Raw genomic sequence first — 25,859 nt, 5'->3', positions numbered from 1 at the left:
CATCATCTTTCTCTGCCTAGCATCTCGACATTGCCTCGAGTCCCCATCTCCCCCCCCCCCCCCCCCCCCCCCACACACAAATATATATGCAACAGCAAAACCAAAATTTTAGTCTAGAGGGGGCAAAATTAAAAGACAATATTTAAAAATGAAATTAATCTAAAAAATATTAATCAACAATAATAACAAAATAAATAAACAATTGTAAGCAAATATAAATATATTTCATATTACTAAAATAAATAAACAAAAATAACCAATTCATAGCTACTAAAAAATTTACAAACTGATGGAGTAAAAATGTGATTAGTGTTACTTAAAAAATATAATGAATAAATGTTTGAAATTATTTTTTGTGATTGGTGACATGCCAATCTATAAGACATAAGTATTAAAATTTGTAGCATATCTATCATCATTCAATGATAAAATGCTGTGAAAAGTATCACAAATAGTGAAAATGGTGTAAATAATGATATAAAATAAAAAATAGTGAAATAGGTGCAACATGTAGGACAAGACAAAAGCTACTTACAAGAATAGTGAAATTGGTAAAAAACTTACATGGTTTGGTGTTTGAGAACTTTTTTTTCCTATGTCAGAGTCACTTTCAACCAAGTAGAAGTCATTTTTTTTCATTTTTTTTCCTCCATGTCACTAAGTAATTACTTTAGACTACTAATGCTAGAAAATTTTAAGAGGAGTCAGGGGGGTAGGTGCCTCCTCTCACCCCCCCTCTGGCTCTGCCAGTGTATATATGAGTGATTGATTATCTATCACTTCCATATGTACCTATAATTTTTTTTCTACCACTCACATTCTGCTACATTATAATTGTGGCAAGAAGTTGTGAAAAATTTTGAGATCCTATACTTTTTCCTTTATATATAGAGGACAACTGAAGCATATCATTGAAAGATTTGGTAGTCCTCAGTGGGCAGTCAGTAGCCAGTTGATTAGCAATAATCAACCTTTCTTAATTGAAAGTTGGTATTAACGACTATTTTAAAATTATATTTAAATAAAATAATAGCCAACGTGAATCTGCTGGTTCTTTTTTAATTTTTTCTACTTTTACTTTTCAATGTTTAAGCTTTGTCAACGCAGGCAACGTCTACGGTGTTGGTGTATCTCAGTGTATGGTTGCCATTAAGTCGGAGTTTTAATCGGTGAATAGGGTTTGTATGAGTTGGGTTGACTTGGATTGGATTTGGAATATTATTCATCTCAACCCAAATTTGTTTAATTAAAAAAAATATATAATTCAATATATTAAGAGTTTTGTAGCTTAACTAACATTTTTTAGTGTTCTCAATGGATACCTTTAGGATTTACATCCCTCATTCTTCAACTATCAAATTATCAAAATCAGTAATTATATGAAGACTAACTTAACCCAATTTTTATGAATTAAATAATCAAGTTGGGATAATTTTGTAAAGCCTAATAAAATTTGAACTTTCATTTGGCTATTTTAGCAAATTATGCCAATAAATTATTATAATTTACACAAAGAACTTAATATTCCAAATGTTAGTGTATGGCCTTTACACGCACAATAGTTTACTTGTTTGTTACTCATAAACCCTGTACCACACACATGTACAAAACTAATATGTTTACCTATATAAAGGAAGTCCCTTGTACTTGTACAGCCTGACTCATTTGTTGTTGGGGAGGTCCCGACTCCAAGACTCAAATGGACACAAAAAAAATGAGCACAATGGTTGTAGGATTGAGAATATTAGTGTTTAATGGTGTTTGGGTAGCCAAGCAATCAAAGAAGAAGGTGAAAAACCATCGAATCTCATTTATATTAACTAGTCGCTAACCCGCGCGATGCACGGGAAAGCTTTTGTGTAAGTAGATGTTAACAATTATTTGACTCTTCCTCTTTGATTGTATATTAAGATTCCAGCCTCAAAATTTTCTATCCTTGATATGAAACATTAAATTACATAATGAAAAATATAAATCAAACTTAAATTAAAATTAAAATTAATATTCCAATCTTTAACATCCTCAATTATCCAATAAATATATAAAACACAAATTTAAAAAACTACTTAATTAATATTTGAAATAAATTGAAAGACAACTTTAAAGTATTATTTGTATTTTCTTCCTTTGTTGCTTCACAGTAGTCACTGAATAACTCCTTTTATTTTCCTTGATTACAAATGTTCGTATAAGTTGTACATTGCTTTCAACATCAACTTTTTGAAACTTTGTAGAATCACCATCTTGTTCACTTGATAAGTTGTTGTCACATTCATTTGAAATACCACTGATGTAAGCCTGTCAATAGAATAGGTTGAGAAATCTATTACAACATACAGAAGTGAAATATCAAATTTGTAAATTTGCTATTTTAAAAAAAATATGTACTTCTGTCATTTTATCATGTAGAATTCCCATCCATATTTGAGATTATAGTCATTTAAACTAAACAATTAAACCAAACATAAAACCAAGTTTGAGATAACAAAGAAACTTAAATATGCAATCACATTCCAATTTCAAATTCTTTCTAGAAACATATTACCAATAAATACGCAAGAAACAGTATAAAATAAAGGAGAAGACTGGTAAATACCTGGCTTTTCTCATCTTGCTATCATATTAAGAGTCTTACACAGATAAAGATCCACAATTCCAAATAACCCAGATAACAAAATGCCAAATACCTATCTACAAAACAATAAAATCCAATTTTTAGCCATCATTCAAGAAACATTAATAGAATAAAACAGATTAAATAAACCAACTGCAACTGGAAAAGAACTACAAATGCAGAGAAAAACGTACAACAAAAGCATTCAGAACATAAAAATCATCCAAGTCACTGTTAGGAATGGCTAAACACTTCCTATCAATCACATAGGTAATACCTCCCTTTCATACCAAGTACAATTGAGGGTTGTTGCTAAATTTGTGAGCTAAAGTAAAAAGTTCAGTCGAACACATAGAGGAGAGTCCTAGTGATCTAATCATTATTGATTCTGAATATGAAGGAAACAATGTCAAAGGAATTCAAATTAAGATCATCCAAGGCAGTACTGATGTTTTCCCAATACACACACACTCAATATGTTCTACTTATTCACTGAGAAATTTAAATAAACACATACAGAACAAACACAAAGATAACTAAGACAAAACCCTCAAACCCACATTGCTCTTTTTATAGAAATTGACATACGAAACAGAAAATTGGTTATATCATAGGTGCTAAAATGTACTTAATACAAAAAGTTATTTAAAAACAATGCAGAAAGTTATTCAAAACAATGCATATTTTATGAAATAGTACAATGCAGATTTTTATGAAACAGTGCAGTGCAAATTTTGGTTGATTTTGGTTGTAAAAAAAAATGCAGATTTTAGATGTAAGATAGTGCAAACTTTATGTAGAAAAATAGTGCAGAAAAATAACTTTTTGAAGAAGAAATCCTTCTAACAAATTGGATCCATAGACCAAATTTTACACATAGAGAACAAACACAAAGATAACCAAGACAAAACCTTCAAACCCACATTACTCCTTTTATAGCACTTGACATATGAAACCTGATTTATTTAGATTCAAATGCATGTTAGAAACAAAAATCCCAAAGCCAAAACCTATTAGTAAAATCACATACCAACCAATACAAAGTACAAATTAAATCATAGGAACAAATCACAGTGCTCCTTTTATAGAACTTGACATAAAAAAAAAAAAAAAAAAAAAAAAATCCTAAAGCCAAAGCCAAATAGTAAAATCACATACCAAACAATACAAATTTTAGGCCATGAATTGCGATTGTAACAAATAATCTCTAAAAAATTAAACACTATTTATAATATAGTGTTCTGTACTTGCCAACATACTTGAAAAATGTAGAGGTCCATGGGTAGGAAGTATCGGAATTTGGGGGAGAAATAGTTTGGGGGAGATATTAAAAGTCACAAACCAAAACAATGCAGAATTAAAACCTTTTATATAGACAGCAATGCATCAACCACACACTAATAACACTAAAAGAAAATTACACAATCAACTTTTCATATATACATTACTAATTAAATTCACACACATGCTAAATGTTTCAGTATCATATTTCACTAAACAATCAATGAGTAAAATAAGAAACATAGAAATATGATACACACCAACATTGATGTAATACACTAAAAAAAAATAGTACTAACATAGTGTTGGCAATGCAAGAACACACAGAAGGTGCATTTCACTTATAAATGGCCTCACTGAATGGTCAACAACAGAAGAGAAATATGACAGAAAAAGCACAAGATTAAAGCTACTAAAAAAGAAAATGAGCATTTTGAACTTACCACTTACCAGTACTGCCCAAAAACAATGTAGAGTATGAAAAATCAGCAAATCTGAAGAGAATATATATTGGAAACTTAATTGGATTAGGAATCTCTCCACTTATGACTGTCAACCTTAGCGTCAAAACTTCTCTCTTCTTGTATCCATCTGGGTTGGAAGAAACACAATGAGAAAGAAACATAAATCTTGCATACTTTCATGAGTTGGAGGACCCTAAAATCATCATTGACATAAATCACAAATTACAATGAGAAAGAAACATTGTTAAATCTACATTTAAAATTTAAACAGTACCAAAATTCAAACATTTTTTGAGGGCTAAGTTATTGTTTTTCATAATTATAGTCCTCGGATGCTTTGGCTAGACAATATGACATATATTGATTTGAACTTAAAGTATCTCTTGAAATAGTCGCCACTACAAAAGGATCTTATATATTATGGAGAAACAAAGACTTTTTTTTTTTTTCCAATCAATAATAGAGAATTAAAATGTGACAATCTCTTTCTTTAATTCTCTACTACAAATACTAACCCTTTAAACAAATAATGATGATGAAGACACAATTAAGGACATCAAACATGCTCAGAATAACAATATGTGTTATATCATACCTTTAGCAAGTGTAAAATAAGACAGTATTGTACCTGTCCAAAAATGTGTCTAATTCCTCTATCAAAATTATCGATTGACTGCATACCTTCGCACACGATCATAGTCTCGATGCCAATTCCATTCCATTCCTAATTGAAGACATAATTGAAACTAAACTTTGAGCCTTTGTCCCATTTAAAACAATTTCAATTTGAATTTTAACCCATATCAGTAACTATCATTTCATCAAATGAATAGCTATGCAAATTTCATCATTTCAATTGGAAAAAGTAGCTACTTGGAAAAGGCAGTAACTATCATCAAATATACAATTTACGATAAACAAAAGGACCAAAATTGTATTATTAGTACAATCTAACGGGTCACTACTAAACTGTTCCAATACCAAAACTTATCTTGTTCCTATTAGGGACATAAAACATGGTCTCAGTCAACACACCACATTCTCCCTCCAATCTACATTCTAGTAGAAGGATCTCATTCCTAGCCAAATCATTTTTCCTTTAATACCAAGCAAAACAAAAACAAATAACAAAAGGTATATTATGTCCAGATAAAAGCAATCCTCAAGATTATTAAAACCTGATGTCAGTAAGAGCACCTCAATGTTCTACTCAGCAACTATGCAACAATATTGGTTCCTAAGGAAAAATAAAATAAAAATAAAATAAAAATAAAAACCATGCACAACCCAAATATATAATCCAACAATGCACAAAATGCTCTTGTTTTCTAATAAATCAGATCATTCACATAAGCATAAAAGAAGAAGAAGAGAGATAGAGATAGACCTGGTGATGCCAACGGTGACAACCGAAAAGGCAACCACATCTCTGCTAGGATTCACTTGGCGTTGGGACTGAGTAATTGGCATCATCATCATTACCTGAAACTGAAACTCAAAAAATAAGTTTTAGAGAAAATCTTAGAGAAGAATTTCTTGAGAAGCAGATCAATCAAATAGGAAAGAGAATGACAGAGGGGGAATTATTTAACCTAATCGGCTCTGTGGCTAAATTCGTCCATGGAGAAAAGAGGTTGAGAGTGGAGACCAAGGAAACTCTTGCATAGGTCTAGCACGTTGGCTGCCTTAGGTATAGGGTTTGCTTTGGAGATACAGATTGATGATTAAATTTGATTTTAGGGAAGTAGCATCGGTTTTAGAGAAGAGAGAGGAGAAGAAGATGGCGTTTGGGATTGATTTTCAGAGTTGGGTTTTGGGGAGAAGGGTAAAGAAATAGAGAGAAACGATTCAGAGTCAGGTTTGTATGTAGAGTTGGGTTTTGGGGAGAAGGGTAGAGAAATAGAGAGAGAGGATTCAGAGTGGGTTTGTGGGTATCGGGTTTGATTTTAACGATTGTGGAAAAAAATTTGAGCTTCATTTTTTTAACTTAATTAATGTTTTTTTTTTTAATTTAATTAATGCTGACGTGGAAAATTGTGGGTTTTAACTTAATTAATGTTTTTTTTAATTTAATTAATGCTGACGTGGAAAATTGTGGGAATTTCAGAGGCTTCGGTTTTATATATATATATAGATTTGGATTGAGGTTAGACCCATGTTTGTGTGTAATTTTTTAATAATAAAAAATAAATAAATTTCATAAACCTACCTTGAGATTTGAAACAATACCAATTAGGTCCAAAACATTTTAAAACCCACCAATTTGGTCATCAAAAGAGATATTAGTCCCTAATGGACCAAACACCATTACTTTGGTTCACTCTCTCTCTCCTCACCCCTTCTCTTAAACTCTTTTCTCTGAGTTCTCTCTAAGAATTCTCTCTCTCTAATTGAACCTTAGCTACGGCGAAACCCATGAGCTTGGCCACCGACATCAGCAACACCACCACGTAAGGGTCTTCCCGATTCCCACTGCAAGTTTGATGCCATCAGCACCATCAATGGACCCCATCCTTCTCTCTCTCTCTCTCTCTTAGATCAGAACCCGCACGGTGGTGGTGGTGCTTCAATTTGGATATCGCCTTCAATGGACTCTCTCATCCTCTTTGTGGCAGCGTCGACGTGGATCGCGGCATGGCCTTTGGATTTCGGATTTGGGTAGTGTTTCTTTAGGAGACAATGAAGTCAATCTCGTGATATGGTTTTTTTTTTTTTTTTTTTTTTTTTTTTTTTTTGGGTTTCTCTAATAAGGTTGACAATTGGGGTTGTGTTGATTTTTTGTGTTGTTTGGCTGGGATTTTTGGGGTTTTTGTTGGGATTTTTAGGAGATTTCATTGGGAAATTACAAAGGGATTTATGTGTGTTATTTGGCTTGGATTTTTGTTGGTTTTTTTTTTGGGTTTCTATTGGTTTTGAAAGAGTGTTTTTTTTTTTTTTTTGGTGCTTTTTTTTTTTTGGTAGTTTTTTTAGAGGGGCCTTTAATGAGATTTTGGTACCATTTTTTTGGATTCAGAGAGGGTTGGGAATTTTTGAGTTGTTATTGTGTTGGTTTTTCTGGTGCTTTGGGATTATTTGTAAAGGCAAGGAGGTTTTTCTGGGAGTGACTAGGGTTCAGTTAGAGAGAGAGAGAGAGAGAGAGAGAGAGAGAGAGAGAGAGAGAGAGAGAGAGAGAGAGAGAGAGAGAGAGAGAGAGAATCACTAATGACTTTTGGTTTGTTTAGGGACAAATTTGTCTTTATGGACCAAATTGGTTAGTTTTGAAATGTTTTGAACTTAGTTCACATTATCACAAACCGCAAAGTATGTTTATGAAATTTACCCTAAAAGAATTTGTCATGTCACTAAAAATTGTGCCTCCCATCATTATTCTATTAGATGCATGGATAAATAAACTAACGGAAGTTAATAGAGGGACTATTAGTGTTTGTTTCGAAACAACTTATCTAGCTTTTTTCTAAAAACATTTTGTTGAAAGTGTGCTATAGTATACTTGTACTTAAAAAAAAGTTAGAAAAATTGGGAAAATGAGGTTTTAAAAACCTATATATAAAACATAAAGCTAAAAACGAAAAGTTAAAGTTGATGCCAAATTGACTCTTAATAGAACTCGTTTTTAAAATTTTCGAAGCCAATAGTGCACATTTGAAAGTTTAGGAACCAAAAAGCACTAAGTAGTTAAACTTAACAAATCAATAATATATTCAAAAAAAAAAAAAAAAACATGTCAATAATAATAATCATTAATGAATTAACACAAAAAACATGATCTAGAACATCTGTACTATATACATAATTTAAAAAGAAGAAACAACCTCAAATTTTGTTTAAATTATTTTGATAAATAACAATCCCATAATCACTACAACTTCCCGCTACTTAAAACACATGCATCTTACAAGACAAACACAACTTACTAGACACACATGACAATACATAACAAATACTAACCTTATTTTAAGACAACATCCATCTGATTAAGACTTGTTCAAAACAACTTTTAAACTTCCAAAGACAGGAACTTGAATGCTTGAAAATTATTTAGACAAATTATAGCACGGTATTAAGTTGTAAGCTTAGCAAATACTTTTTAAGTGATGTCCAACTAATCAATCTTGTTAGGTTCTAAAAGTTTAGAACAACTGGAAAATTGTGAACACAAACTTATCTAGATATAGATCTTAGAGTTTATAGGTATTATTAGACAATGCTCAAGGTGATTCAAGTCAAGATTCAAGAACATACAAGCTGTAGGAAGAAGATTTCATAATCTGTCTAGTTCGATCGATCGAAAGACAAGCTCGATCGATCGAGAGTCGTATTTGCATAATTTTAATTAAGCCCAAACAGCAGTTCAAGCCTATTAAGGATTAGGGTTTCAGATCTACTTCTCCCAATATATAAAGGAAACCCTAAGCACGTTTTTATAAGACTTTTCAGAGAGAGAAGAGAGTGCCTCTTTTGTATTTAGGTTTTGTTCCTAAAAAGCTCTCTCATATCTTCTACCGGTGCTATTACTTGAAGAATCTCAAGATCCGGTATTGTAGAAGTTGTTGCCTTCTCTAGTCATCAAAGGTGCTGATGATCTAAACCTTCAAGGGTGGTCTTGGAGTCACAAACATGAGAGTTTTTGTTGCCAAACCTTTTAGTGGGATCTCAAAGTCACAAACGTGAGTGTTTGTGTTTTGCAAAGGCCAAAGAAAGAAGGAGTTCGTGGTCTTGGAGCTTGCACGTGGTCGTGTCAGTAAGTTTCTATTGGTGGGTAGCAATAGGATGTTAGTGGTCTAAGTCGTTATTGCAAAACTTCGATTCTTTCTAGTGGATTTGCTTTTTACCTTGAGGATAGCTAGGTTAAATCCTCTCCAGATTTTTTACTGGTTTGATTTTCCTAGGTTATCATATCGTTGTGTTCTTTATTTTTCGCACTTTACAAGGATATGATATATTTGTGTTAACCTAGATTTGTTAATTTGACTAAGTAATCACTTGGCTAAATACCTAGGTTAATCTGGTTGTGTTTTAAGGGGTCTAGAAACATACAAATCTTATTCAATCTATTCCCATCTGAGTTCTCGTATTGTTGGAGCCTACTGGTAAACGAATCCTTACAAGGAGGCAAGGCAGGTGGAGGCGTTCCTGGACGCTTATCTCTGGTTTCCCACCATTTTTCACTATAAAGACACTACTCATATCCCAACTTAAATGTCGCTCATAGTGACAACGCCGAATCCCTACTCCTACAAGAATTTATCCATTTATGTATCAAAATTAGAATCTATACATAAATAATCAAACATAAGCAAATGCAATTCACGTTTTGTGCAAAAGAACATATATGTAAGAAAAATACTAAAAGTGTTACAAATTTTATTACGTAACCTTTACAAACTTGTAGCAATGTGATTAGTATATTTAAAAACCGTAATAAATGAATGTTAGATTTACTTTTTTGATGATTGGTGTCACATTAATTTTTATAAATTATGTAGTAAAATTTGTACTTGATGATGTGTGAAATCATATGGACGAGAAACACTTTTTAATTACCCATCAGTACTATTACTAGCATGCATCACTTGAAAAGTAATACCACACCAAAATCAATAGTTCATCAAGAATGTACATACCAGGATTACTCGCTTTAAATCTCATGGAAACCCATCCATTTTTAGGGATTGTAATGGTGTTTAACTTAGGTGGATCAACAAAATTGTAGCCTCTTGGGTTAGTCCAGTGCCGGCTGAATGATAGAGCAAAAAATGCGGTTGCCTAAGGCCCCAAGTAAAAAAAAGGCCCCTAAATTTTAACCAATAGGGTTATTTATAATCAATAAATAAAATAATTTTTTTTACTAGATAAAAAACAAATAAAAGCGAGAGAAAAATGTAACGTCCACAATATTTTTCACAACACTTTTACAACTAATATTAAGTAGTAGGTTGTTATTGATGACAAAAAAAATAATTATAGTGATATTTTCAAATAGAAAACAAAAAGCAACTTAAAACCTAGGATTTGTTGTAAAAAATATTGTGAATGTTGCACTTCTAAAAAAAAAAGAATAATGATAAAAGTTGAGTTTGCAAACTTTTACCAGTTCTCATCTAAGTCTACCACTAACACCGCTTTTTTACTTATCACTATCAATCTGCCACAAAAAGTATGAAAAATTTTGTCAAACTTTTTCTATCTATAAAATTTCTATAAAAAAAGAAAAAGAAAAAATTCTACGTAATTCATATTAATTAGTGGAAATTTTGCATCTAAAATAAGATAATCGATTTTCGCCTTAGGCCTCCAAATGCATCAAGCCACCCCTGGGTTAGTCTCATTATCAAAGACCCCATAACCAGAGCCAATCACATAAAAGGAGTAACCATGAAAGTGCATTAGGTGATCTATTGATGCATCTAGTAGATTAGTACCTCGAAACACTACCTCCACCTCTTCATTATAATTCAGCATCCTCACCTTGGTCCCTTGGACAACAAAAGTTGTGTCATCCACAGAATCATCTTTGGTGAAGTTGAAAAATGAAGGTGGATTGTCTGGAAAATCTATGGTGCAAAAACCCACTCATGTTCCTGTTATAAAAGTTTTAGCGTTATGTCATTTCATAGTTATAAACACAGGCGCCAAGTAGGGCTAACTAGTTTATAGCGGCAAGAAAGGATCTTCGTTTGAAATGGAACCATTTTACAGTTTGGAATGATCTTATGAATCTAAAAGTGTACAATAATACGTTAATAAAATTTCAAATGATGTGACAATTTGCACACTATTAAATCCAAGAAATAAAATTGCAATAATGAAATAGACTCTCCATAACTCAAGCGAATCTAGTACTTCCTTAACCTCCAAAATATTAATGCATTTAGGTTATAGTATTTTATGACTTTAATTTTTAATGGTCTATTGACAAATATGACTTGTACAAGAATGCTTTTCTGAGCATGTTCATATTGTTGACCTGTGGCACATTAACCCTAGAAAATTGGATACATTCATGGCGTAAATGCTCTTTTCGTCCCTACATTTTGAGGTTATTTATATTTTGGTCCCTACATTTCTATTTTACCACTTTTAGTCCTTAATCCAATTAACGCTTGTTATTTTAGTCCTTTCCGTCACTCAACTAACAGAAAAAGCTGACGTGGCAAACGGAGTGCACTTGTTGACATAGTAAATGCTAACGTGGCGAATAAAATAATAATAAAAAAATTATTTATTATTTAATAAATGCCAAATCAGCATAAAATAATAATAAATGCCACCTCAGATCCATGTCAGTTTAGAATTTTAAATTTTAATTGATCAATTTAAAAAAAAAAAAAAACAGAATTCAAAATAAAAAACACATGAATTTAGATCTAACATCCTCTTCATCAAGAACACAGAAGAGCACAACCTAGAAAAAATCATACAAACCCAGAAAATCAAACACAAAGAACACAAGAAAATCAAACTTAGAAAAATCATAAATGAATATTGTACAAAACAAAATCAATCCACATATATACATAAACAAAATTAATAAATAAAAAAATAAATAAAACTTGAATTTAGATCGGGTAATTCGTTGGTTTCTCCATCTTCATCTCTCTCTCAAACACAGAAAAGAAACAAAACAAATCTAAAGTTGGGCTTTGAATCTAACAGCAAACCATGAATACAACAATTACAACCAAATCTGAACAAGGTGGAAACCCAGATCAGCAAAATCATAACCCACAATTACATAGACAAAGTCTCCGAATCTCTATCTATATACGTAATGAACCAACCTTTAGGGGTTTCCTCGACCTTACACTTGCCGATTCGACCGAGATACTTGATGAACTCAGTGAGTGTGGCCCACTTCGTCAAGTTCATGGTGACGTGGTTCATGGCCCTACTGTTGCCTTCAATGGCGGAATCGAAAATCAACGAAGAAACCCTAAAATCCTAATCCAATTTCCCCAAATTTGGTTCCAAGAGAAGAAAAAAAAAAAAATTCAAAACCCAAATTTTAGAAAAAAATTTTGGGTTAGTGGGCCACACTCACTGAGTTCGTCAAGTATCTCGGTCAAATCGGCAAGTGTAAGGTTGAGGAAACCCCTAAAGGTTGGTTCATTACGTATATAGATAGAGATTCGGAGACTTTGTCTATGTAATTGTGTGTTATGATTTTGCTGATCTGGGTTTCCACCTTGTTCAGATTTAGTTGTAATTGTTGTATTCATGGGTTGCTGTTAGATTCAAAGCCCAACTTTAGATTTGTTTTGTTTCTTTTCTGTGTTTGAGAGAGAGATGAAGATGGAGAAACCAACGAATTACCAGATCTAAATTCAAGTTTTATTTATTTTTTTATTTATTAATTTGATTTATGTATATATGTGGATTGATTTTGTTTTGTACAATATTCATTTATGATTTTTCTGAGTTTGATTTTCTTGTGTTCTTTGTGTTTGATTTTCTGGGTTTGTATGATTTTTTCTAGGTTGTGCTCTTCTGTGTTCTTGATGAAGAGGATGCTAGATCTAAATTCATGTGTTTTTTATTTTTAATTCTGTTTTTTATTTTTTTTTAAAATTGATCAATTAAAATTTAAAATTCTAAACTGACATGGATCTGAGGTGGCATTTATTATTATTTTATGCTGACTTGGCATTTATTAAATAATAAATAATTTTTATTATTATTATTTTATTCACCACATCAGCATTTACTGTGTCAACAGTGCACTCCGTTTGCCACATCAGCTTTTTTTGTTAGTTGAGTGACGGAAAGGACTAAAATAACAAGCGTTAATTGGATTAAGGACTAAAAGTGGTAAAATAGAAATGTAGAGACCAAAATAGAAATGATCCCAAAATGTAGGGACGAAAAGAGCATTCACGCCTACATTCATTGTTATCTCATCATAGTCTAAGTATTCAAAATATTCAAGGGCAATGATACAACAGTGCAAGTCATATGTAAGTGGAATAGATTAACAACTTTTATTTCAAATGATTTTTCATATGCTTTCTACATCTAGACCTGGTAAAATTGGACTCAAACCTGATAACCCAACCTAAACATGAGATTTTTAACCCAGAATAAAAACAGTTTGGTTCATGGCCCTACTGTTGTACCCAAATTTCAGCCGTGTTTGACATTATTCCCCCAGCCATTAAGGGTTTTTCACTAAGTGACGCATGTTTGGTGCAAAATGTAAAAGGTGTGTATGTGTGCAATACTAGGGTGATATGTGTAAGTTGGATATATTCATGGCTATCTCATCACAGTCTACGTATTCAAAATATTCAAGGGCATTGATACGACAATGCAAGTCATATGTAAGTAAGTGGAATGGGTTAACAACTTTTATTTCAAATAATTTTTTTATATGCTTACTACATTTAGACCTGGTAAAATTGGACTCAAACTTGATAACCTGACCCGAACATGAGATTTTTAACCCAGAGTAAAAATAGTTTGGCTTGTGACCCTACTGTTGTACCCAAATTTTGGCCGCGTTTGACATTATCCCCCCATCCATTAAGGGTTTTTCACTAAGCGACACATGTTTGGTGCAAAATGCAAAAGGTGTGTGCACATGTGCAATACTAAAGTGATATGTGTAAGTTTCCTTGAGATCTAAACCCATTTGGATGCTTAACTAATGTTCCCATTTCGTAGTTAAAACAAATACTAAGATTGAAGAGAAAAGAATTTCCAATTTTGAAAATATATTGAAATCTAAAAAAGGAAACTTAAACTGTCGTTGATCTCACTAAGATTTCTACTAAGATCAAATCTGTGTGGGATCTCGATCCGGATCTTAGGATCCCAATCCCATAGCGATATTAAAGATCCAGTGATATAAAGGAAAATTCAAAAAAAAAAATTTTATTTTTTTGGGCCCAAATGCCCCCAAATTAATATCACACACACACACACACAAAACAAATTATCACAGTAGCCTAACCCAAATTGATAAAAAATTAAATATAAACTTCCATTTCCCTTTCTTTTTTTTGGGGGGTAGGTGACAATGATAAAGAATTACATACTATAAGTGATAGCAATGAATTTGAGTTTGGTGTTGCCAATGAAAATGAAGTGAATGAACCTTCAAAAATGTAACACTAAAAGATTCTGATGATTATCTAATGGATGATGCGAACATGTGGCTGCTAACAATGACAATAATGTTGTTTAAAAAAATCAATTGTACTTTGAGTAACCCATTCAAGATAATCAAAACTTTGGTCTTGTTGATTGAGTGTGTTTATGGAGTTGTTTGAAACATTGTTATTTGCTTTGTTTTGTTTATTGAGACATTATGTATGCTTTGAGTTGTTTAACTTAGAACTTGGTATTTGTGAGTTGTAACTTTTGAACTTTGTTTATGTATTTGTAATTTGATACTTTACTTTTTATTTCAATGTTTCTTTAATATATATTATGAATTATAATTCTAGGTATTTTTTAGTATTATTTTTTAATTGGAAAGTACGATTTTATGATTCTTGTACCAATCCTACGATCTAATCCCCAAACCCTCTCACCGATCTCATGTAGGATTTCGATACTGATAACCTTAGTTATAACTTATAACTGATATTACTTACCTTCACACACATATGCATACTAAGCGAGCGATAGGTTTCCTACTCCTGGGATTTGATCCTCAGAGCATGTTTCTAACATATATCCATTCTCAACCATGTTTCTTAGCATTCCTTTGTAAACATTTTACTAAACATATCTTTATTCCTATGCATGTTGTTAAGCATTCCTTCCGAAACATGTTACTAAGTATAATTTTATTATAAGCATGTTACAAGGCACATATCTGAACCATTTCAATCAACACTGAAGATATGGAACAAGGTACTTAGGAAATTGTGTTGACGACAATTCCTCCGTAGCATGTGGAGAACGTGATTTTTACTCCTGGATGGGTGGGTATTGAAAAAGATAAAAAAAAAAAAAGGTAGGAAAGGGGTGGGGATTGCAAACAAAGGTAAACCAACCCAACAAGGCAATGGGCCTCCACAGGTTTTAGATGTGACAGAACCTCGACCCAATGGTACATGGGCCAAAATAAATGATAGGCCGAGGCATTCTAGTGAAACATGTCTTGTTGAGAAAGAAGGGCCCAAATGGAAGAAAGCAAGTCAGATAGATGAGGAGGGTGAGGTACTGGAAAAAGAAAAGAAAATCAAAATGGAGGAGGAAACAAAGAACTTGAGCATGCTTTTGGCATCTGAATTTAGATCAGTGGAGGTTGTTAAGCAACCCCGCCGGGCTCAATGAATCTCTTAAGTTAGAATTGTCGGGGGCTTGGGAACCTCCGAACAGTTAACGCCTGGAAAGAGTTGGTTAAAAAAGAAGAGCCCAAAGTTGTCTTCCTTATGGAGACAAAATCAAATATGGACTGGATGATTATCGCTAGGTATAAATGTAACTTTAAACATGGTTAGTTTGTGGACAGTACTGGTTCTAGAGGTGGGTTGGCAATGTTAAGGAAGGAAGATGTGAAATTAAATATTCAAACATTTTGACAATCACATATCAATGCACTAGTGGATGGTGGGGCTGAATATGGATGGTGGCATTTGATTGGGTTTTATGATAATCCTGAAACATAGAAAAGACCAGAGTCTTAGGCCAAGATGAAGTACCTGATTACAACTTCCTCGCTACCATGGCTCGTCATTGGAGATTTTAATGAGATCACTAGCATGTTGGAAAAGGAAGGAAGGAGTTCTCGACCAAGACAACAAATGATTAATTTCGTGGAAGCAATTAATTGGTGTGGCTTGCGTGATATTGGGTTTGTGGGACCGAGTTTCACTTGGATATATGAAACAAAGGATGGAAGGCAGATTCGGGAAAGGCTTGATCGATCACTAGCATCAGCTGATTGGGTGAACTTGTTTCCAATGGCAAAACTACACCACCTTACTTCCTCGGTGTCAAATCACTCCTCGTTGCTGCTTCACTTGGACAAAAAGGTCAATAGAAAATAAATGAAGAAACTATTTAAGTTTGAATCAATGTGGCTCAAGGAACCTAGCTGTGAAGAAGTGGTGTTGGATGCTTGGAATGAAGGCCTGGTAGCACAATCGGATTTCCCGTTGGTTTCATGCATAAATCAATGTAGGTTGAGGCTGGACGTGTGGAATAAAAATGTGTTTGGACATGTTGGGAAGAAATAACTGAGCTACAAAAACACTTGGAGTGGCTAGAGCTACAACCGACTTCTCCAAGTAACATCCAAGACATGAGGAACACAAGAATGTAGTTGAACAGATGGCATGAGAAAGAGGATGCAATGTGGTATCAACGTTCGAGAATAAATTGGTATCGGGATGGGGACAAAAATACAAGTTTTTTCCACGCTAAGGCATTGGCAAGATTTAAAAAAGAATCAAATGGAAGGGCTGTTAGATGCATAGGATGTTTGGCAAGAAGATGAATAGAAGATGGGTGATATGGTGGTGGAGTATTATACAACCTTATTCTCAACAAGCCAACCAACATAGTTCAATGAATTGTTGCAAGCCATTTAACCAGAGTGACCCCACACATGAATCAGATGTTGAACAAGGACTTTACAGCCAGTGAGATAAAAGTGGCTTTGAAGCAAATGCATCCTTTAAAAGCTCCATGTCTGGATGGTCTGCCCCCTTTATTTTATCAACATTTTTGGCCAATCATAGGAGAGGTGGTTACTAAAACTATTCTTGATTTTCTTAATCATGGTTTGTCTCCCTCTAATTTTAATGAGACTCATATAGTTCTAATCCCTAAGGTCAAAGAACCCAAAAGGGTGACTGACTTTTGTCCTATTAGTCTATGTAATGTGGTTTTCAGGATTACATCCAAGTGATTGCAAACAGACTGAAAAAAATCTTGCCATCCATTATTAGTGACACCCAAAGTGCTTTTATGCATGGAAGGTTGATCACTGATAATGTCCTTGTAACTTTTGAGACCATGCACCACATTAATGGGAGGAAAGGAGGAAAAAAAAGTTAAATGGCACTGAAGCTAGACATGAGCAAGGCATATGATAGAGTGAAGTGGATATGTCTTGAAAACATTATGGCCAAGTTGGGGTTTGGGGAGAAATGGAGGAAGCTGGTCATGAAATGTGTTACATCGGTTACTTATTCAATAAAAATTAATGGAAAACCAAGGGGTCATATCATACCATCTAGGAGTATATGGCAAGGAGACCCTTTATCCCCATACTTGTTCCTGTTGTGTGCTGAGGGATTATCTGCTTTAATAAAGAAGTTAGTGGATGATGGTGAGATGGAAGGGGTAACAGTGTGTAGGAGTGGTCCTCGATTATCACATTTTTTTTGTGTGCTAATGATAGTATTATTTTCTGCAAGGCCACCCTTGAAGAATGTAACACTTTACAAAAAATCCTTAGGGTTTATAAGCATGCATTCGGCCAACAATTGAACCGAGCCAAAACTTACTTATTTTTTAGCAAGAACACTCCTGGAGAAATTAAAGAAGAAATAAAAAAATAGATTTGGGGCACAAGTGATTAGGCAGCATGAGTAGTATTTAGGTCTACCATCCTTGGTGAGGAGGAATAAGAGAACCACTTTCAATGATATCAAGGAAAAGCTTGGCAAAAAACTATCAAGGTGGAAAGAGAAACTTCTTTGAAAAGCAGGTAAGGAAGTGTTGATTAAGGCTATAGCTTAAGTTATATTGACATTCACTATGAGCTGCTTTAAAATACCTGATTCTCTCTATGGTGATCTGACTAGTATGATCCGAAACTTTTGGTGGGGTAAAAAAGGAGATGAGAGAAAATTGTCTTGGCTTAGTTGGGATAAAATGTGTGAGCCAAAGGCTAATGGAGATGACGTTTTGCCAATTAAAACAATTTAACCTTGCTCTTCTTGCTAAACAGGGATGGAGGCTCCAAGTAATGCATGACTCACTAGTCTATCGTGTCTTTAAGGCAAGATACTTTCCTCACACAAATTTTATCCAGGCCTCAATGGGGAATAACTCATCTTATGTTTGGAGGAGTATCATGGTAGCCCAAAATTTGGTGAAGCATGGTCTCCGATGGAATGTGGGAAATGGAGAGTCTATTCGTTTATGGGGAGATAAATGGTTGCCTTAGTCATCTACATTCAAGGTGATGTCTCCTCGGCAGTTTCTGCATGCTAATCTATGGGTTAGTGAGCTGATTTCACACGATCCAATTGGTTGGAAAATGCAGGTGGTAGAGGCAATCTTCCTTCCCCATGAAGCATACATCATAAAGAGAATTCCCTTTGTTAGAAATACTGAATGAATTGTATTGTATTTCTCAAGTAATAGAATATAAATAAGTGCCTTTATATAGAAGGCAGAGTGTGCAGTACAAGTGTGCTATACAAGTAAACAAGGTGGGCCTAAAGCCCATATACCTTAATACACATTAACAGCCCCCCTCAAACTCAAGGTGGATGTGAGACCAACTTGAGGTTGTCAACCAAAGTGCGAAGACGTCCCTTAGGATGTGACTTGGTGAAGATATCTACAAGTTGATTTTTAGAGGAGACTGAGATCAGCTTGAGAGCACCATGGACAAGATGATAAGGGATAAAATAACAATCGATCTCGACTTGTTAAGTCTGTTCATGGAAGACATCATTGTGAGCAATATGAATGACACTCTGGTTGTCATAATAAAGAAGAGTAGCAGAGAATGTGGACACACCTAAGTCTTTGAGAAGCCACCGTAGTCAAAGGAGCTCAGATGTGGTATCAGTAAGGGCACGATATTCTGCTTCAGTATTGGAGCGGGCCACCACATGAGTTCGTTTCTTGCTTCGCCAAGAAATCAGAGAAGAACCAAGAAGAAAGCAATAACCAGTGGTGGACCTGCGATCAATGGGATCTCCTGCCCAATCAGCATCAGAAAATACACGGAAAACAAGAGGAGACTGAGTAGAGTAGAAAAGACCATGGAAGAGAGTGCCCTTTAGGTATCGAAGAATGCGCAGAACAGTAGCATAGTGAGTCAATCGTGGAGCAGACAGATACTAACTCACCTAGTAAACAGCATAGGAAATGTCTGGACGAGTGACAGTGAGATAAACTAGGCTACCAACCAAGCGTCTGTAAAGAGAGGGATTAGACAATGGTTTCCCCCCTAACGGAGTCAGATGCGCATTAAGCTTAATTGGAGTGTCAACAGTCTTGCTATCAGTGAGTCCAGCTCGAGACAAGAGTTCAGAGGCATACTTGGCTTGAGTAATATAAAGTCCATCTATAGAATAAGTGATTTCAAGACCCAAGAAGTAGCTGAGATGTCCAAGATCTTTCATCTCAAAGTGCTGACTAAGAAAATCCTTAAGTTCTTGAATGCCACTGAAGTCATCACCAGTTATGATCGTATCATCCACATACAGGAGAAGTAAAATAGTGTCTTTGTCAGTGCGACGAAGAAATAAGGCAGAATCATAATGACTGGCCACGTAACCCAAACGAGAGATGGTAGAGCTGAATTTGGCAAACCAAGCTTGTGGAGCTTGTTTAAGGCCATAAAGTGCACGCCGAAGGTGACAAACCTTGTTTGATTCAATAGAGAGACCAGGAGGAGGTTGCATATAAACTTCTTCACTAAATCCCCATTAAAGAATGCATTTTTGACACCCATCTGAAAAAGGTCCCATTTACTAGCAGCAACAACAGCTAAGAGGGCACGAACAGATGAGATACGAGCAACCGGAGCAAAGGTCTCTTCATAATCAATCCCATACTCCTGTGTAAAACCTTTTACAACAAGACGAGGTTTGTAGCGCTCAATGGACCCATCAAAGCGAGTCTTAATCTTGTAGATCCACTTACAACCAACCATAGATTTCCCAGGGGGGAGAGTTACCAAATCCCAAGTATGGTTTTTAGATAATACATCAAGTTCCTTTTTCATTGCAATCTGCCATAAAAGGGTCAGTGGAAGCCTCACGATAGGTGTGAGGCTCGTGCAGTGTCGCAAGGGCAGTGTAACAATGATAATCAAGTAAATGTGTAGGAATGGATCTTACCCGAGTTGAGTGACGAGGTGGAATGTCTTGTGCAAGATCTTTAGGCGGAGCAAGAGCAGGGGACCCAAGCTCAGGGTTGGGTAGCTCGTCTTCAACCTGTGCATCTTTCACCTGTTCATTAAAGGGTGAACTAGGAAAAGGATCAAAGGTATCTGGTGGTTGGATAGAAAAGTCTATAGGAGAATCAGTAGCAACCACAGGAGGATCAGGAGCAGCTACAATAGGAATATGTGCCTCATCTGGAAAAAGATCTAAAACAGAGGAGGAAGATAGGGAGGCACGGAAGTGAGAAAGCTCGACAAAGGAGCGATGTTCCCAAAAGACAACATTGTAGGAGATACGAAGACGATGAGAGACAAAATCATAACACCGATACCCCTTTTGAGTTTCGCCATAGCCAAGAAAACAACAAAGCCTTGACCGAGGCTCAAGTTTGTTATGCTCATGTGGCTGAAGAAGAACAAAACAAGCAGAACTGAAGGAGCGAAGGTGGTGATAGTCTGGAGGTGATCCAAAAAGGCGCTCATATGGAGTTTGATTTTGAATAACAGGACTTAGAATGCGATTAATAACATGAACAGCATTAAGAGCAACTTCGCCCCAAAAAGGAGCAAGAACTTTGGTAGAGAGAAGAAGAGCATGAACAGTGTCAAGAATATGACGAAGTTTTCGTTCGGCTCTACCATTTTGCTGAGAGGTATCTGGACAAGTTAGTTGATGAACAGTGCTGTAGGAATGCAAAACAGCTTGGAAAGCATATTGAGTGTACTCAAGAGCATTATCAGATCGAAAATTTTTGATACGTTTGGAAAATTGAGTTTCAACCATTTTTGCAAAGTTAAAATATACTTGCAATAACTCAGAATGATGTTTCATATTAAAAATCCAGCTATAGCGAGAGTAATCATTAATAAAGACAACAAAATATCGAGACCCACAAATACTAGAGACAGAGGAAGGCCCCCAAACATCAGAATGAATAAGGTCAAAGATATTAGTGGATATTGATCCACTAGTATTGAAAGGCAAAGCTGGTTGTTTTCCTAACTGACATGAAACATAATCAAAATTTTCTGTAGACACTGAACCTAACAAACCTCTAGAAGCCAATTGTTGTACCTAAGAGGAAGATGCGTGACCAAGTCGGGCATGCCAAAGTGCAAGGGAAGGAGTAGAAGAAACTACAACAGCTGCAGCAACAGAAACAAGAGCAACAAGTGGAAGACGAAGGTTGTCCACGGGAAACATACGCCCAACTCTAGGACCGGTCCCAAGCTCCTGTCCCATCCTTGGATCCTGCACAATATACCCAGAATAATAAAAAATAATGCGATAACCTAACTCAGCTAATTGTCCCACACAAAATAAATTGTAAGTAAGGTCAGGAACATTAAAGACACCAGGAACCGAGAGATTGGAGGTCGAAACAGAACCTATATTATGACCAGACATTGTGGAACCATTTGCTGTGTGAATATTAAGAGGATGTGGTGCAGGTTTAAATTCAAAAAACAAGGACGAGTGAGGAGTCATGTGATTGCAACAAGCAGAATCCATAAGCCAAGAGGAAGGAGACATACCAGATAAAGTTGAGAGAGAAGAGGAATAAGATGCATTACCAACCATACGAATGACATTGGTGATGATATTTTTAAGGTCATCTGTGGACATGGTGAAAGTGCGTCCTGAAGACTTAGACTGTGCAGAGACGAAAGCCATTGGTTGGACACTCTTAGTGTTAGCAACAGTAGCAGCGAAAATTGAAATAGCTAATTTGTTGCGATGATAGCAAGTCTCAATATTGTGGCCACAACGTTTGCAAAAATTGCAAAAACGTTTGTTGGATCGTCGGCAACGATTATTGCAATGAGAAGAAGACCTGTCCTTATTTTTCATTTAGAAGCAAAATATTCAAAACGGACTACAAAAATGAAATCTATGCGAAAAACTGGGTAAGGAGCACCTGGACTGTAAAAAGTCAACTCTGCTAAAAAGTCAACGGTCAAACCAGGTCAAAGTCAACCGTCAAAAGAGAAGAGTCAATGGATGACGTCAGCAGGCTGACAGGCGATGATGTCAGCAGATGGTGTGGTGATGACGTCAGCAGATGATGTGGCGCTGACGTAAGCAGGTAACGTCAGCTAGGGCTGACGTGGCAGGGATGACATCAGAGATGACGTTAACAACTAACCCAGTGGTGCATAGAACGCATGAGGAGCGTGGATCAACTTCGCCAAAGATTTATGCGGTGCGTGTGAACGTGTGGAATATCCGATGAAGCTGATTCTTTGCCGATGATGCAGATCGAAGAAGGAAGATTCTTATGGTGTCGACAGCAACAAGATCGGAGATACCCTGGTGGCGCGTGAGGCGCGTGGAATTCTTTGCTGAAACTTTGACCAGCGCATGGTGGCGCGTGGACAGTCAGATGTGGATGTTTTTGGCAACGATGTGTAGAGCGAGTGAAAATCTACACGGTGATATGTCTTATATCCTGATCGGAGTTCAAAGGTGACAAATTCGATGATGGCAGTGGTTTTGGCAGCAGAGGAGGAGCTTCTGGCGGTGAAGATTCAACCTTGAGGACCTCTAACAGCGGCAGAGTAGTTGGGAGAGGGCATTGAAAGGGTTTACTAACCACAGAAGTTGATGCAGCGGAAAATACCAACAAAACAAGACTGCAAGACACAAGAAAATTAGGGCAGTGGCTCTGATACCATGTTAGAAATACTGAATGAATTGTATTGTATTTCTCAAGTAATAGAATATACATAAGTGCCTTTATATAGGAGGCAGAGTGTGCAGTACAAGTAAGTGTGCTATACAAGTAAACAAGGTGGGCCTAAAGCCCACATACCCTAATACACGTCAACACCCTTAAGCCTACACTTACCCCCTGACAAGCTTATATGGGCTGAGACTAATAGTGGTTTATTTAGTGTTTGTAGTGCATACAGGTTAGCAATGGAGCTCTCTTGACCTGAAAATTCTGGGTCCAGCTCGGATGCTAGTAGGCTTCGAAGGTTTTGGAGACTATTATGGAAGATACTAGTCCCTTATAAAGTGCAACACTTTGCATGGAGAGCCTGTCGTGAAATACTACTCACAAAGGTGAATCTGAAGCGATGCAAGGTGTTGGAAGCGAATCGGTGTGAGGAGTGCAATGCTGAAGCGGAGTGTTCAGGTCACCTGCTTTGGAGCTGCCAGCGAGCTAAGCAGATATGGCAATGTACCAAACTCCACTTTTCTTTTGAACCATCCACCATCATATCGTTTTTTGATCTATTATGGCACTTGATGCTGTTGGATGCTTACGATGAGGATAAAGTGGCGATGGTGGTCATTATTGCATGGTCAATATGGACAAACTGAAATGAAATTCGCCATAAAGGTATTAAGAAGACTGGGGAGGCTATAGTTCAATGGAGTTCACAATACCTCGCAGAGTACAGGAGTGTGAATTGCTTATCGAAATTGCCATTGAGGATCCAAGTTGTGGGATGGTCTCCTCCGTCGACAAGATACAAAATTTATGTGGATCGTGCTGTCTTTAAAACACGAAAATCAACAGGGTTTGGGGTCCTAATCCAAGATGAATATGGCCAAGGTGTAGCAGCACTAAGCAAGAAGATAAATGCCCCTTTGGGAGCTCTAGAGGTGGAGGCGAAGGCAGTTGAGGAGGGGCTTCACTTTATGAGGGATGTAGGCATCTATGATTTCATTATGGAAGGGGATTCTCTGGCAATGTATAATGCTCTGTGTGGTCAGTCCTCTCCTCCATCCTCTGTGGCATCTGTCACATTGGGTATACTTGGATTCTATGGGGTTTTTGGCTGGGTTGATTTCTCACACATTCGTAGGCAGGGTAACAGACTAGCCCATTTATTAGCAAAACATGCTTTAAGTATTGTTGATTATATAGCATGGATGGAAGAGACTCCTTGCTTCTTAGTGCAAGCTCTTAACCATGATGTATCTTTCTTTATTTGATTTTGAATAAAGTAGCAGTCTTCCTATAAAAAAAAAATTAAAAGAAATAAACCTATATAGTATATACCTGTGTAAGATTCTTTAAAACAACCAATATGAATGACCACTAGGTTATACCCTCCATTCCGTTTGTTTGAATAAAAATTTATATAAAACTAGTTTTTCGCATTTTTTCAATGTTTAGTGATATCTAGAAAAATATGTTAAAGAAAAATTATTTTTGATCAATAAAAAACCTATAAAAAATATACATAATTTTTTAAGATTGTTTTCCACCTAAATTTTTTCGGATCACTCAAGCGTCACATAAAAATAAATAAATAAACAAAGAGTCTCACCTCTCTCTCTCTCTCTCTCTCTCTCTCTCTCTCACACACACACACACACACACACACACAGTCTTGTGATAGCCAACATCAAGATTGTCGAGATAAAGCTAAGAAGAGAAATCAAGAGTTCAAGCCAATCTCACCATATAGCAAATGTAATATGTTGCATAGCCAGTTTTATAATGAGAATTCAATATCAATAATGTTAACGTGTATTAAGGTATGTGGGCTTTAGGCCCACCTTGTTTACTTGTATAGCACACTTACTTGTACTGCACACTCTGCCTCCTATATAAAGACACTTATGTATATTCTATTACTCGAGAAATACAATACAATCATTCAGTATTTCTAACATGGTATCAGAGCCATTGCTCTAATTTTCTTGTGTCTTGCAGTCCTGTCTTCGTTGGTATTTTCCGTTTCCTTGACTTCATCGGTCAGTAAACCTTTTCCGTGCCCTCTCCTGACTGTTCCATCGCCGTCAGAGGTGCAAAGGTTGAATCTTCACCGCCAGAAGCTCGATCACCGCCACCAAGATCACTGCTTCCGTCAGATCTTCCACACCGGATCTCCAATTAAGACATAAGACCTATCACCGGGTAGATCTTCAACCGATCTACACAAAGCCACCGGAATCATCATCAGCTAACCATTCACGCGCTTCCACGCGCCGGTCAAAGATTCCGCAGCTTGTCCACGCACCTCACACACCATCAGTATTGCTCTAATCAACTCACCGCCACCGTCATCGGAATCGTTTTTCTCCGATCTACATAACAGGAGAAAAATCGGACTCATCGAACTCTCCACGATCCCTCACTCGCTGACCAAAGTTCCGGCGAGGATTGACTCACGCGCTCCACGCGCCGCTGTGCACCTGCTGACGTCATCATTACACGTCATCATCCACGTCAGCCCTAGCTGAGGTCTTTAGCTTACGTCATCCTGCTGACGTCATCATAGTGGTTGACCGTTGACTGTTGACTTTTCTCAGAGTTGACTTTTTGCAGTCCAGGTGCTCCTTACCCAGTTTTTTGCATAGATTTCATTTTTACAGTCCATTTCTGCATATTTTGCTTCTAAATGAAAAATAAGGACAGGTCTTCTTCTTGTTGCAAAAATCGTCGCCGACAATCTA

At 35.9% G+C, this 25,859-nt stretch overlaps 1 long non-coding RNA gene and 1 pseudogene across 2 annotated transcripts; both read right to left on the bottom strand.

Annotated features, from left to right (window-relative positions):
* Nucleotides 1–2,016: 2,016 nt before the first annotated feature.
* Nucleotides 2,017–6,285, bottom strand: LOC126699291 (uncharacterized). Of its 2 annotated transcripts, none has more exons than XR_007646766.1 (6): nt 5,952–6,285; nt 5,747–5,847; nt 4,988–5,083; nt 4,339–4,486; nt 2,597–2,691; nt 2,017–2,298 (listed from the first exon to the last, which is right to left on the bottom strand). It is a non-coding gene; the product is annotated as an uncharacterized LOC126699291 (long non-coding RNA). The 2 variants fall into 2 exon arrangements; XR_007646765.1 differs by having other exon boundaries at nt 5,041–5,083.
* A 2,196-nt stretch (nt 6,286–8,481) lies between these two features.
* The window catches only part of LOC126700704 (laccase-14-like), a 31,767-nt pseudogene continuing 14,389 nt past the window's right edge, over nt 8,482–25,859 (bottom strand).

Source organism: Quercus robur, chromosome 9, assembly GCF_932294415.1.
Source record: "Quercus robur chromosome 9, dhQueRobu3.1, whole genome shotgun sequence".
NCBI classification, from domain to species: Eukaryota; Viridiplantae; Streptophyta; class Magnoliopsida; order Fagales; family Fagaceae; genus Quercus; species Quercus robur.
This window is presented reverse-complemented; position numbering and strand designations above follow the sequence as displayed.